Here is an 11,941-nt window from a genome sequence, read left to right on the forward strand (position 1 = left end):
ACATGCTGCCTAGATCGCATCTTGCGATCTAGGCAGCACAAGCTCCACGTTGTTCATGCGTTGCTCGTACTGAAGCCTTGTTGATGGCGAGCAGCGTAGTTATCATAGATGTGTTAGGGTTAGCATAGTTCTTCGCGTAACATGCTATCGTAGTGCAACCCTTGCATGTCTAGCCGCCCTCACACCTATCTTAGGTGTGGGGGCGGCACCCCGCTTGATCGTTATTTAGTAGATCTGATCCATTACGATTGCTCCTTGTTCTACAAGGATTAGTTTAATATCTGCAATAGTTAGGCCTTACAAAGGGGTGGAGGATCCAGCGGCACGTAGGGTGTCGTTCGCTGGCCCTAAACAGGATGTTCCGGGGATCAACCTTGTGTTGGTTTTTAGGCCTTGTTTAGGATCGGCTTACGATCACCGTGCGTGGCCGCGAGGCCCAACCGTGAGTAGGATGATCCGATTATGCGGTGAAAAACCTAAATCGTCGTAGATCTCATTAGCTTTATCTTGATCAAGCAGGACCACCATATATTCGTGCACCTCGTACGAATCATGGGTGGATCGGCTCCCTGAGCCGATTCACAGGATAACCTGAGAGCCGATCGAGGCTCGTATTTAATGTTTACGTGTATGCCATGCAGGAAACTAAGCGAGGCATCTCCATCACCTTCCTGACCAGGTATAGGTCAGGTGGCACGCCCTTGCATCAGCATCGGACGTGTGACCAGAAGGCTTTGCGGGCCGTCGCTCGGAGGGACCTCAGCCAGCCGCAGCTCTAGGTTGTTCCCGGCTCTACGGTGTTGCCCGTCGCTGCCCGCCGGTGGGTTTCTGACGACAACAAGTAGTTGCCAATGTCTGCGTCGACTCATCGGACTCCTCATCGGAAGAGGAGTCGACGACCTCCGTGCGGTACTTGTCCAACATCTGCCACATGTCCATCTGCGTGGGTACAAACTGCGGATCAATGGCCGCGCACAATAGCGCCGAAAACACGAGTAGAAATCTACCGGCGCGATTGACCGAACAGGTCGTGGGCGGCGCGGAAGGGCGGCACAACCGGGAGCGTTTCGCCCGAAAACAGCCGGCAGGTACGCGGCGGAGCACGCTCCTGCTCTCCCGCGCGGCAAGAACGGAGCCGACGCCGACTACTGCGGCGCTACGGCCGTACGGCGGCGCTAGGGGTGGGGGTGGTGCCGTCGCACTAGGGCAGGAAAGATGGGGAACAGGAAGCAAATCAAAGCGGTCGATTTCGCTGTCCCTGACATGCAGGACCGGGTAAGAAATGGAGGACGCTCGGAGCGACCGCCGAGCGTCCGCCGCGACGCAAACCTGGCGCATATTTGGGCCAGGTTTGCGTCTCCGTGGACGGCCCGGTCACTTTGCGTCGCCCCGCTGAAACAGGCCTCAGACGCATTTCCGATCACGGCGGACACAAACGGTCGCTCAGCGTCCGTTTGCGTCGCGCCGCTGGAGATGCCCTTAGAACCAATAGTTGTATGGTAGTTGCGGTGGTTAATATTAGAAAAATAGTTTAGTGTATTGTTGTTTAGAAATGTAGGATGGTGTGGCTTTTCGGTAATTACTATGATGCTAAACACCTAGCCTACTTGATGGCGGAGAAAAATAAGGTAATATAAATTATTTTGGTAGTTAATATTTCTTTCAGTCTCACTCATTTGGGTGTTTTCGATATTATATTTAACCACTGTGGGGCCTGGGCTCCCCGCCACGCCACGATGGCAAGAGGTTTAGTGTTAGAGAGACACTACATCACCTAGCATAGCACCGAGGTGTTCGACACTGCCAAAAACGTTAAACCAGTGAATGACCGGAAATGCGTCCGGAGCCTGTTCCAGCGGGGCGACGCAAAGTGATCGGGCTGTCCGCGGAGACGCAAACCTGGCCCAAATATGCGCCAGGTTTGCGTCTCGGTGGACGCTCGGCGGACGCGCAAAGTGTCCGCTCGCTTCCCCACCGGGCCCGCCTGGCAGCGGCACAACTGCTTCGTCTTCCGCGGTATTACTTCTGGGCGGCGCGCTGCAGCCTTTGCAGGGGCCGCGTTAATGGCGTGCCTCGGCTTCCGCGAGCGTGCGCAGCTAGTAGGCGTTGCACTGGCAGGCCATTGAAGGCGAGATGGCGTCGGAGCCTTAAAGGGACGCTGCCGGCGCCCCTTTCCCCGACCAACACCATTGGCAAAATCCCACAGTAGCCACCACACCGACGCCATGGGGAAGAAATGCTGGCCGTTCCGGAAGACGAAGAACGACCAGGAGGCTAGCAGCTCGCGTTCCGGCAAGAAAGCACGGGTCGGCCGGTACGTCCGCGTTGACCTCGCTCGGCAGCTATGGGAGGAAAACCGGCCGGTACCATGGCCGGACGCGAACTTGCCGGGAGGGGGCTGGTACCTGAACTCCCAGCGCGTGCCGGTCCCCCACGTGCCGCGCTCGGGTCGAGAGCGGCGCGACGAGGTGCGGCGCCGCCGCGCGGTGTTGCCGCCGGATCTGCGGGAGGATCCGGCGTACGCGCTAAACTCCTACAACTGGATTTCCTTCGGGGCGTGGGAGTTTGACGCTCGGCGCCGCGCTGCCTACCTCGCCGATGTAGACTACTTCGAGCGCGAGATCGCCGCCGAAGAAGAAGAGAACGACCACGAGGACGCAGACGAGGACGGCGACGAGGACGAGGACGGCGACGTGACCATGCCGCAGTACGACCACGACGATGGCGGACCGGTGTGGGATCCGGAGAACCAGCCGCCGGACATTTTGGAGGAGGAGGCCATTGCCATGGCACTCGCCAACAGCGAGCGGGACGAGCTCAACGAGCTCGCTTTGTGGGATGGGCTCGCAATCCAGCTCCGCGAGTCAGCGCTCGCGTAGGGGAGGCCAGCGACTCCTCCGGCCACGCCGACGCGTTCCAACGTCCGCGCTCCGCCTGCTGCTCCAGCGTGGGATCCCTCGCCACAGCCTCCTGCCCGTGCGGCGGTACCTCCTCCACCGCCGGCGTACGCAGCTGATTGACCTCGTCAGCGACGACGACCAGTAGACAGCGCCTATTTTAGCACCCATTTCTGCCTTTTTTATGTCCTTTTTATTATCATGTAAATTATGGTGTATGAATGAAAAAAAAATTATGCGTCGTGCCGCTGGAGCCACCCCGATGTAAACGGACACCCGGACACTTTCGACCATTTCGCCCGACGCAAACGGACACAACGCGCCCGTTTGGACGTCTGAAATGCGTCGCGCCGCTGGAGATGCCCTTAATTTATGAATTTGTTATAGCAAATGTTCTGTTTTGTTCATTTCGTCTCGCTTGCCGGCACCACGCGCTCTCTTGAACTACTCCTAGCTAGGTGCGCCTGATCATACGTACCGCAGCAGCAGGCCTAGAGGCTATCCTGATAGATAGGCACGCAGCTTTGCTCCCTTGTTCTTTCCGGTAAATAGAAAGGCCAAGCGATACCGGCAAAGGCAACAAGTCATGCTTGTCCAATCTCCCGAGGACACCCATCAGATGAGATGACCGATCGAGCAATAGAAATGCATCAACAGCAACATCGTAATTGGAGCTGGACCCCCAGTCTCCGTAGCCATGCGAGCTAAGGACATCTCCAACGGGCCGACGCATTTCGGTCGTTCGAAATGTTCGTTTGCGTCGGCCCGTGGACGCCATGCGTTGCGTCGGTGGTACCTCCAGCTGTGCGGACACATTTTTTTAGCGGAGACAGCGTCAAGCTCATTAATGACGTTTTACGTCCCGTCGAGGACTGCCGCCGGCGATTAATTGTTCCAGCGCGACAACGGTCGTTTCCGCGTGCGTCCAATACATTGACAAGTTTCGCCGGTGTTTTGCGCGCGCGGGAAACGACCTGCGCGGCAGCGCCGTTTCCCGCCCCGCCGTGGCTATATATGGTGGACACCGGCGGGGGTGACGGCCACACCTCAAGCTATAGTATCCATCCATGGCCGACCACAACCGTAGTTGGGAACACGTTGTTCAGATGTGCCGCCACCTCCACCCGGATGAGGACGATGAGGAGGTAGTCGTCGCCGCCGTTGAGGCCGAGCAGCTGGACCTGGAGGCGGCGGAGGCGGAGGCGGCAAAGCGCGCGGAAGGGCGCCTCGCGGCGACCAGGGCGGATATCGCCAACGCCATGGCCGACCTCGCCGACGGTGGCCCAGGCGGCGGTGGAGGCGGAAGCCAGCTCTATGGCCAGGGGAGTCCTGTGGGACTCCTCTCTGGACGAGGACCTCGAACGCCGCAGGCGGGACGGGGTGACCAATCTGCGGTGTGTCCGGCGTGCGGAGTGCGCGAAGCGCTCCCGCTTCAACGACGGCGCCGGCCCTTTCGGTGGCCAGTAGTAGGTCGCGCGACTGCGAGTAACCGAGGCCGATGTAGGCCACGCGACGGCGAGTAGGTACGGTCGTTGTAGTTTTAGGTTAACTCGACTAACCATCTCTGTAAAGATGGTCCTTTTGGCCAATCAGTAGTAATAAACAAATATTATGGTTACTTAGTCACTGCCGACCGGGCCCAGATGCAACGAACACGGACACTTTCCGCAACCGCGCAGCGTCCGCGGAGATGCAAAGCTAGCGCATATTTGGACCATATTTGCGTCGCCGCAGCGTCCGTTTGCGTCGCGGCGCCGTGCCCTTAAGACACTAGCTGTCTTGGCTAGCGTACCTAATTGTGCGATCGATGCGTACGACCAGGTTGCATGCAGCACCGGGCGCCGGCCAGATGCAGTGCACACAGGTACGCACGCAGTCAGAAAGGTCGATCGTTTTTCGAGTAGCTAGGTCGGGGCCGGCCGGCCGCCGGGGCATGTCCTGTGCACCTGCCATTGCCACGCATTGTGAGATCCGCGAAAGACATGGATAGCGCTCACTGAGCTGCATTGGTGTCCCTGCCTGGGGCCTCCTGGTGGTGCGCCAACAGGAGATTTCGTGAGAGAAGGGATAGGCCCTGGCGAGAGGCGGTACGGCCCGACGCGTGGCCGCACGGCGAGCTCCCGAGCGCACGGCCCCGGACGACGGCGGGGCCGCGTCCCATGTGAGGAGGGCGAGGTTGTCGTCGAGGCCATGCCCACTTTGGTCTGATTGTTGGCACTTCCTTTCTTATCCGCTGCTCTTCAATCCTCTGTTTCTAGCCGTCCTTGTGTCGACTCTTCTTGGGTGACGTTGTCATCGTCACTCGTCACCTTCATCGGGCATGCTCACATCTCACTAAAAATATCTCGTCCTCTGCTGGTACTACTAATACTACGTAGGAAATGCGAAATCTCCCTTTAGCTCCCAAGCATTTTTTTATAAAAATATCCAAAACCCTTTTCAAGTACAAAAAAACTTATAAAAATACACATTTATAAATACGTAGGAAATGCAAAGTTTTGTTCAAATATTTGGTCATATGTGATCTAAACAAAATTAACTGTAATCAAGATAAACTTTCTCCCTTTTGACATGGTTTTTTTTTGTACAACCCAAAATATACACTAGTATAACTTAATCAAACTTTATGATATGTAGATCACATCTATACATATCAACAGATCAAAAAATATATACTTCCTCCATATGGAAATAACAGACTCGGATTTATCTAGATTCGCATGCGCGTCTAGATATATGTGAATCTAGACAAATTCGAGCGACTTATTTCCAGACGAATGGTGTACTTTTTCAAAATTTTAAAATATCATTTTAAAATTTTACAAAACAAGCTCGGGTGTCAAAAACCACGCGGTTGTAGGAAATGAGGGTTCTCACTAGCAAGGGTACTTTCTACAAGAGGAGTCCCAAACGAACTACTACTAACGCCAGCCGCTCACTTTCCCCACTCTCTGCTATTGCTCCCGCACTCTCCTTAGAGTTTGAGGGTTGGCGGCATATTTCCGGGGCTTTTCCCCTTCTCCTTCGGTGGCTCTGCTGGCTAGAGTAGGAAGGCGAGGGGCTGCCGGTGTGTACAATGTAGGTTTAGGTTGTATGGCGCTTTGTCGGTAGTATGGAGTAGGGCACCGGGATCGTTTTGGCAGATCTAGTGCAGCATGCGGCTGCTTCTCCACTTCGGCGTGCTCCGGTAGTCGGAGTCGAAGGTGGGCTACTACAGCCTACGGATCTCCGTTAATAAGGTCAAGGTACCTACATGCTTGTACTTCCTTGTCGGGGACGTCCCCGGGTACACCAAACTTGGTGGTTAAACGGATCAAATATGCAAGATACAAGTTGAGAGATACAGACAAAACATAAATAAAAAGAAAGAGAAAACAGCCCAAGCTGGCAGTTGCCGTTCCTGGGCCGACTTAGCCAAAGTCGGCCTCGCCCGAAGTCGTTGCCTAATCGATGGTGCCTCGGAGGAGGGATCCTCACGAGGGGGAGAAGAAGTAGGGGCCATAGTGCGGAGTGCACACGGGACGGTGGTACGCGATTTACCCAGTTTCGGAATACCTGCACGATGACAGGGCCTACTGCTGCTTGTCTAGAATTATCTGGGCGCTTTCGCGTTGTTACAATGAGTTGTGGTCGTGCCTCTAGGGCTCCCGGGATCCGGCTTATATAGGCGCACGGATCTAGGGTTTACATGGAGAGTCCTAGCCGGATTACAGGTTGCCTAACTACGGTACAATGTCTTGCCGTGTACGTCAAGGATCCGCCTTCCATTTACGTCGTACTGGATCCGGGTTCCTCATGGGCCTTCACGGATCCGGCTTCCTCCGAAGGTCGGTTAGGATCTGGCTTCCCTATCCTTGGCTGGACTTCATCCCTCATGATTAACAGCAACTGGGCCGCCCGATGGGCCACATGCCACATCACCGTCTATGGGCCACCCGGGCTTGCCGGATCTTGGCACTGTCGATGGTACACCCATGAAGTATACCCACAACAGTAGCCCCCAGAGTTCTCCGAGTTTCACCTCTTGTTTCCGCCTTAATAACGCCTCACAATTTCCGGCAATTTCGGTAACGCGGAGAAACTTGAAGAACTCCAACTTCACATTTTCTTCTTTCCCAACTCTTGGTCGGAAAATACCCCCATCCCGCGGGACTTCATCCATTGACAGCATCATTACGGCATGTTTCCGGGTTACTCCCCTGCTTTGGACACGAGTTTGCTAATTTTCAAGCTACAACCCGGAACCTTAAAAGGTTCAAACGGTTCCGCCTATATTGGCGCCATTTTCGCCCGATTTGAGCGGTAACTTATCCCTAGCCGTTTTTACCGCTTAGGGTTTCTGACACGTGTCGTTCATCCAACGGCGCGACGCTTGCGTTCCGACCATAGGATGCGGAGCACGTATCTCCTTCCCTCGGCCTATAAATATCCGCCGTTCACCCTAATCACCCCATTCGCCCCCTTTTCACCTCTCAGCACAGCGCCGCCTTCGAGCTCGTCCTCCGCCGCACCGGAGTCCGCCGGAAGTTCGCCGGAGCACCATCGCCGCCGTGTGTTGTTCTTCATGTTCTTAAGTCCGGCGAGCCACCGCAGCGAAACCTCGTCGCCGGCGACCCCAACCACCGCGGAAACCATTCCGGTAAACCTTCAAGCTTTTACCTTTCCACCGTAGTTGGTAGGGATGACTAAGATATTTAGCATGGGATCCGACTGAGTTTAACCTGCTCATATTATCTTCGTAGATGTCTTCTTCTACTCCGCCTCCCTCGTCCGAGCCGATCATGGCGACTCCAATCTCCTCCGCCCCTCCTCCCCTCGTCCCAGTCTGTTTGGAGCCTCAAAAGGACTCCGGCAACAATATCGAGGGATCATCAGCCAACCCGGAGGAAACTGCGGGTGCTGAACAAATGGAGAAAAAAGTGGAGGAGGTGACCACCAAGAAATCAAAGGCTCGCACGCGAGATAGCGAGGCCAAAGGAAAGTGGTGGCCCTGCACCACCACGGAGACCGAACTCCGCAACCTCGACGCGGAAGGTTTTCTAAAACCCGGATCCTGGCGTACGATCCCAGGCGCTCTGTCTCCTGCCCCCGAAGCCGGAGATTGGGTCGTGACCAAGGCGCTCGTTGAGCGTGGCTTCTCTCTTCCGCCCAGCGATTTCTTCTCGGAAATCCTGAAGGCGTATGAGCTTCAACCTCATCACATCACACCGAACAACATCTTGGCCATCAGCAACCATGTCACGCTGTGTGAAGGCCACCTCCGGATTCTTCCGGAACTTCCACTCTTCCAGTACTACTTCTCCGTCAAGAAGGAGAAAGTTTCTCAGACTTCCACGCTAGCCACCTGCGGTGGCGTCAGCTTCAAGCTCCGCCCCGGACGCGTGTACCCGCACACAGATCGCCATGAATCTGCGCGGTACTGGTCCGGCAACTTCTTCTACCTGAAGGACGTAGCCGATCCGGCTTCCCCAAAGGTGCTTCCTGACTACAAGGACGGCCCCCCCAGCGAGACTCCGGCCTAGACTCAATGTCCCCATCTTTCCGAGTCACCTCAGCTGACTCGGGCGATTAGGCGGATCCACAAGCTAACGGAAGAGGGCTTGTCGGGAAAAGATCTCACCATGTCCTGGTTCACTAAGCGGATCCAGCCCCTACAACATCGGGACCGCTTGTTGTTCCAGTACACGGGACGCGAAGACACCATGCGCGCCTCTAAGGACAACCTCTCCGCCGACGCCCTGGACAGGCGGCTCCGAGTGCTGATCAAGATTCCGCGTGACCTCAAGATTCACGTGTGCAACAAAGATATCCACACCAACGGCTCTGGGACCGTGGTAAGTGTTCTTGACTCAACTGTTGATTCCTCTTCAGTCTCAAATTTCTCTAAGTGTTGGCTGGGTGACTTAGCTCGAGGCCCTCGAGGACAACGAACTCGGAACTCTCCTCCGAGTCCCTCACGCGGGCAACACCGATCCGGAGGTTGCGTCCGAAGCAGAAGCTCCCGAAGCTCCGCGTCCTCCCAAGAGAAAGAGGGGTGCTTCCTCCAGCCCAGCCACCAAACGTGCCCGCGAAGTGCCTAGCACTGCGGCTACCCGAAAGGCGGAGGCGGAGAAGAAGCGCCTCAAACTTATCGACACCAGCAACCGAGCCCAACCCGACATGCACCAGTTTTTCCGACCCTCCGGGTAAGCTCCTGATTTTCGTCTGAAGATTCATTTGCCATTGAGACTCAGCATACGCTAATTGTTATGCATCTTTCATTTTTCAACAAAAGCTCTGGGAGACAGCCCCCAAGATCCCCAAGAAGAAAGCGAAGCCGTCTCCGGCTTATGTGCCCGTCACACCAGAAGTGGAGGTTCCGCCCAAGGCCTCTTCGACCGCCAAGCCGGATCCCAAAGACGTCATCAACCTTGATGACCTCCCGGAAGAACCAACCGCCAAGACTGGCCACGGCTAGTCCGACAAGGGCGCATCCTCGTCTGCTCCTCCGCCTGAACAACCATCTGTTACCTCAGCCGAAGCTCCGGCTGATGAAGTTGAGAAGAAATTATCCCTAAGTCGTGCCACTGGCACTCCCCAGACTCACCCTCATCTCTTCCCTATTCTGCAAAAGACCCCCCTCTCACAGCGCCACACGGAGATTTCCGCCATGATGGACCAAGTGTGGGGCCTGCGAACACGGAGGAGCAAGAACTGAATGATCTAGAGAGCGATCTCAAGATTTTCTTCACTAAGCACAAGAACGTGTGCCAGGTAACACTAGCCCCCAAGCATTGGGTAGACATTTTTCCGAGTAACATGTGTGGGCCAATGCTTTTAAAGTGCGCACCTTAGCGGAGTTTTTAAAATTTTCTCAAACTAAGGATTAAACTTCTCGGCAGCCCCCAGAATTTTGAATTTCTGGCTAACCACTGCCTGCTTCTCAGAACACGCGGAAACTGCATGAAGACCTGCACGTCCATGTGCTGGAGCAAATAACAGAGATTGAAGGGCTGCGCCAGAAAGCCGAAAATAGCCAAAAAGCTTTCTCAATCTTGGAGACCCGCGTAAAAAGTTACGAAGGTAAGAACTCCGGGTTGCTCGCGTATCTTATTATGAACAAACATAGTGTATAATCGTATGGATCTTCCGCCTTACAGATGAAATTGCCAAGCGCCCCACCGTCGACGATCTTTCCGCCAAGATCCAAGTCTTGGAGGTTGAGAATGAATCTCTTAAGAACTTCCTGAAGGAATCCTCCGAAAAGTAAACCACAACGAAGAAGGAGCTCTTGGAGAAGCATGCTTAGGACATGGCGGAACTTACTGATAACCTTAAAAAGAGCCAGCAAAGGGTGTCGACCTTGGCGGCTAAGAATAAGAGTCAAGATGCGGAGGCTATCGACAAGATGATTTTCCGTAAGAACCTTTTCTGTTTAACTCCGGCTTCCTCATACTGTGCTTTGTCCGCGGAAGAACTGATCATCATTTTTGCAGCGAGTGTTGGCTTCGAATGGACCAAAGATTCGACCCTCAAAAGGACTGAAGCGTATGATGAAGCGCGGAGTTCGATTGATGACCTCTTCGAGGCATGTCGCGGAGTCGCCAAGTCATTGTCCCTGAAGAGAGCCAAGACCACGGTGATCGACACCATGTCCAAGCTCATGAAGCAGGTGCCGGAGCTCATCAAGGATTGGCAGGAATCTTTTGCCCGCGGAGTTGCTTCCCTCGTTTTGGCCACATGCAAAGCGCACTTCCCAACCATGAGGTTTGCGGATGTTGCACGCGGAACTCCCAAGGGCACCAACATGAGAGCCATTCTCGCGGAGACCCAAGGATACGATCAACTCTTTGTTGGACGAGTTAACCACTCATTCTAGGACAACAAGCACGATCTTCCCAAGGGCTTATCCGACGCGGAGGATGAGGAAGAAGGTGCTGAGGAGGGCGACGAGGAAGGCTCCGGGTCAAGCGCTGATCAATCCGAGGAGGGCTCCGATGACAACTCCGGCGAAGGCTCCGGCATTGGCTCCGGCGATGGCTCCGCCTACGTAGCTTCTGATGAGGATCAATCCTCCAAGTGAAACCTGTTAAACAGTCAATCTGATGTATCATTTTGGCCCCGGAGTGGGTTTGTAACATAACTTAAATTCTTAAGTAGCTAGGGGACGAAACACTTATGCATGGGCGGAAAATACTTATCCTGCTATCCGTTTGAATATTATTTGCATGTTTCGTTTATTGAAAGCAAGTGCTGGTTTTATATTTTCCGACTTGCTCATTTGACCTTCCACGAGCAGGAGGACCATTAGCCGGAAACGCTCGCCAGCGGCGACGAAGCCCAATGGCGATCCGTCAATAACCAAGGAAACAAGCCCCCAGCGTAGGTGCCGGAAATCGCTACCATGAATCCATGAGTTTTCAACAGAAAATATTTCCACCAGAAAACTTAAGCCCACGTCCCGAAGGACGATTTTTGAAAATCACAACTTTTATACACGCCTAGGCGGAAAAATCCAGCTCTGCGGTTTTAGTCGGAAAACATACACGATCTAAAAATGAACATGTAAAGGAGGTAAAAGACTCAAAGAGTGAACCAAAGGCTTTATTTCATTGATCATGTATAACTATTACAAGATATGTAATTCTTAAAATTTTGCTAAGTGTGGAAAGGACGTAGCTGTGCAATGTTCCAGGGATGCTCTGTTTCATCGTATATGTCATCCGGATCCTCTCACTTGCGTTTCCGGTACCAGTTAGCAGGTCTATCCTTTAGCTCTCGAAAATCGACAAGGTAGTATGATCTGTTGTGAAGCACTTTGCTAACGACGAAGGGTCCTTCCCGTGGAGATTGCAACTTGTGATCTTTCACCTGGCGAAGGCGGAGGACCAGGTCTCCGGCCATGAACGAGCGGTTTCGAATGCGACGGCTGTGGTAGCGCCGGAGTTTCTGCTGGTAGATGGTGGAACATTGGTCAACTAAATTCCGAGCTTCTTCGATCAGGTCCACAGATAGCTGTCTGGCCTCGTCAGTAGTTTCTTCATTGTAGGCGGAAACTCGCGGTG

This window comes from Lolium perenne, chromosome 4 (assembly GCF_019359855.2).
Source record: "Lolium perenne isolate Kyuss_39 chromosome 4, Kyuss_2.0, whole genome shotgun sequence".
Classification (NCBI taxonomy): Eukaryota; Viridiplantae; Streptophyta; class Magnoliopsida; order Poales; family Poaceae; genus Lolium; species Lolium perenne.